At 53.3% G+C, this 3,615-nt stretch overlaps 1 long non-coding RNA gene across 1 annotated transcript; it reads left to right on the top strand.

Moving 5' to 3' along the window:
- Window positions 1-295: 295 nt before the first annotated feature.
- LOC114635668 lies at window positions 296-2,579 on the top strand. The gene is made up of 2 exons (XR_003713507.1): window positions 296-409; window positions 711-2,579. It is a non-coding gene; the product is annotated as an uncharacterized LOC114635668 (long non-coding RNA).
- The last annotated feature ends 1,036 nt before the right edge of the window (window positions 2,580-3,615 follow it).

Here is a 3,615-nt window from a genome sequence, read left to right as displayed (position 1 = left end):
CTGGCCTCGCGATCCGCAGCTCCCTCCCGGCTGCTCCGGCAGCGGCGGATCCACTTCCCGAACAAACAGCCGGAACTGACAGAAACACCTCCCTCCGCTCCCCCCACCTCCTCCTCCTCCTCCTCCTCCTCCTCAGCAGCCGCCGCCGGTGCCGCCGCCTCCCTCCTTCCCGCCCCGCCCCACCACTGCGCAGGCGCGGCGGCTGGACCCGCCTCCGCGCAGCCGCAGCCCGCGCCGGCCGCGCCCTCTCTGCGCACGCGCAGTGCGCACGCTCCCCGGCCGAGTCCCGAGCGAGCGAGCGAGCGAGCGAGGGGACGAGCGCCGTCGCCGCGGCCCTCGGGAGAACCGGGCCGGTTCGCAGGCCTGACGGGAGAGAAGCGATGGCCGGCCGCGTTGCTGAAGCCTGGAGGTCAGCGCTGGGCGGATAGTCGCCTCCGAGCCCCAGGTCCCCGGGCGCCCGACCTCCTGGCGGGACGGGTAGCGGTTCCGGATTCGGATCGGTGGGGCACACCCTGGTCGTCTGTGCCATCCGCGCATTGTGCCTCAGTTTCCCCGGGCGCCGTTTGGCCGTACGCAGCGCGGAACCAGCCCCAGGTTTTTCCAGTTCGGACGGAAGCCCACCTGCCGGTGCCCGTGCGCTGCCACTGCAATCCTCTCTGCAAGTGTGCAGGCATTGCCCCATCCCTGTGATTTTTCTTTCTTTTTTTTAGCTTTTCCAGCTCAGTTCTCAAGTAGCCCCACCCCCGACTCTTCGAATAGCCGAGGATAACCATACTGATCCTACCTGTACCTCCTGAGTCCGGTTTCGTGTAGTGCAGAGACTCGAACCCAGGGCTTCGCGGATGCGAGACAGGCGCTCTGCGGACCGAGCTCCACCTCCAGCCTCCTCGTCACTGCTTCCGACTTGACTTTCCAGTCGAGCACCTGTTGGGATGCCACCGCCTCCCAATCTTTCCCCATAAGAAGCAGCGCTAGTGTGTAACAACACAATAACAGAATTCAGATGCTTCCTGAACTCAAAGTTGACATTAGCTTTCCTTCTGAACCAGTCCTCATAGTAACCCGTTAGAGTTTCAGGGACAGCGTGAAACACTTACTAGTTGAATGGATACATGCTTTCCCATAAATTTCTATGAGTATCTAAGCACACAAGTGCCTCGTGCGTTCACCTACACCACTATCAGTCATTTTAACTCCCTCACCACGTGGTACTCCATCTATGACTGTTCTATTCCTTAACGACTCAGCGGCTGGTAGATTTATGCAGTTCATAATTTTCTTGTTATTCAAGCTATTGCAAGCAAGGTCCTTGAACAGCACACAGAGTGTCTGATCCAGGCCTTGAACTCTTTCTTCTAGAAGCAAGATGATGTCAGATAAACACGAGCCTAGAAGCAGAAGGTACCGGCTGAAAAGAGACGCTATGGCGTGTGTTCTCGATTGAAAACTCCTGGGTCTGGGCAGATTCGTGCCATTCCTTTGATTGGCAGTTTTAAGAAACGGGGAAGGGCTGAGTGATGGTTCAGCAGCTAAGAACATTGGCTGGTTAAATCCTCAGCCCCCACATGGTGCCTGACAACGGTCTGTAACTCCAGTCTGAGAACTTAGGTCATCCTCCATCCTTGGCTGGCACTTCAGGCATGTGGTGTATAGACAGATACTCAGACTAACATTCAGATACATAAAATAAAAACCTCAAAAAAATTTTTAGAGGAAAAAGATGGAAAGCAAGAAGCCTTAGTAGGGTAGACTTCAGATAAACACTCCCAAGTCTCCCTGGCCCACAAAGCGTTGGGTCAGGTCATTGTCATGCCTGCTCCAAGGTTGAAAGGATTGCAGTTTCAATGCCAACTTTGAAATCCACCCCTGAGAAGCTTTTGGATAGTCATGGAGCTGTGTCTCAGAGCCTGTTTCTTCAGAATTCTGTAAATGTAAGGGGTGTGTGTGGTCAGTCACAGGGACCAATGTTAGTCACTCTGCAAGGACTCGTTCATCTCTGAGCCGTTTCCTATAGGGGACTTCCCGGATTCTCAGAGCAGCAGCCTGTCAACACAGGACACTCTGGGGAGTGAAGGAGAGTCCACCCTAGGAAGATGAGACTCCCAGTCCTGCCCTGTATGTCACCTGGAACCCAGTGGGCGTTAATTACGTGTGTTAATTCTGTAACTATTTAATGGCTTCTTACCATTTACTATACCCCATGGTGTAGAGAATAGCAAATGTTTTCCTTCCAAGAATTTACAGACTCAACAGAGCCCAGATACAATCCAGCAGATAGGGTGACTGCCACATACCCGGCCTAGACTTCAGAGGACACAGACTGCCTCTGTTAGCAAGAGGGAAGGGGAAGAGCCCGACACGAAGATTTCATGGTGACACCAGAACAGAGGTGCACTTTGAATGTCAGCTGTATTCAGACAGCGGCTGTCACACCCTGTTGAGAATCACCAATTTTGGCTTGGAGGGGGAATTCCCCGAGGCCAGGGTATGCTTCTGGAGTCCCAAAATGAGTCTCCCAGCACACTCTGAAAACATAACGTTCACTCAGCTGCTGTCAATAAAGAGCTCTTTCCAAAAACTTATGTACAATATGTCGTGTGTGTGTGTGTGTGTGTGTGTGTGTACTGCCGCAGGCTGATCAGGAGGGCCTGCAGCTAGAGATGTGGTCCCCATGTCTCGAGCTACACCTTATCTTCCTACCTTAGAACTAACTTGGGAGATCCTCAGCAGAAGAGCAGCACTGGAAGGCTGTGTAGCCGACCCACGGCAGGAGCGCGCTGCATCCCTCCGCAGAGCTTTAACGGTTACTGGTAACTTGTGCGGTGAGTGGGACAGGGCAGATACAAAACAAATGAGGACAACGACAGCTAGACAAAGCTGCTTTCTCAACATCACCTTGCAGCTGGATCCACGCAACAAATTCAGTTGACTCATTAATTCAATAAATACGGGTGTGCTTACTAGATGCACCCAGAAGCCAGACACCACCCACAGTCTCTTCATAAAAAAGCAAGTCAGTAATCCCTTCAACAGTTAGTGGGGCTGGAGAGGTATCTCTGTAGTGTAAGAGTGCTTGCTCTTGCAGACGACCAGGTAGCTGCCAGGAGAACAGATGCCCGTTTTTAACTTCTCCAGGCACCAGGCACGCATGTGGTGCACAAACATACATGCAAATCACTCCTGTACATTAAAAAAAAATCTTTTTAAATTAAAAAAAAAAACCACCACAGTTATTGGGACCTACTTCATGCCTGGCGCTGCTTCAGCAGCCAGAGACGTAGCAGTAAGCAAAATTTAAAAACCCACCTTTGCAGCGCTGGGAGTACGGGCCACAGGGATGTCAGAAGAGAGAAGTATAGCACGTCAGGGACTGGGAGCCCAGGAAGCTCGGCGTGGCGGGCCTCTGCTCTTCAACCTTGGCAGTGAACAAAAAGCAGGTGGGAAGCAGGGAGGCAGGGAACGACCAGGGGTCCTCAGGGGTCCAGAAGGAGGGATGGGGTGTGAGGCTACAGGGTAGAGAAGAGAGAGCCCCTGAGGGCTTGGGGAAGCCAGCAGTGCTGGGTTTAGGTCAGCACTGGAGGTACCTGCGGTATCTGGGTAAATCCAAGGGCCACA

The sequence above is a fragment of the Grammomys surdaster genome, unplaced genomic scaffold, assembly GCF_004785775.1.
Source record: "Grammomys surdaster isolate TR1022 unplaced genomic scaffold, NIH_TR_1.0 115491, whole genome shotgun sequence".
NCBI lineage: Eukaryota > Metazoa > Chordata > Mammalia > Rodentia > Muridae > Grammomys > Grammomys surdaster.
The sequence above is the reverse complement of the archived record's forward strand: the minus strand, read 5'-3'. Positions and strand labels throughout refer to the sequence as shown.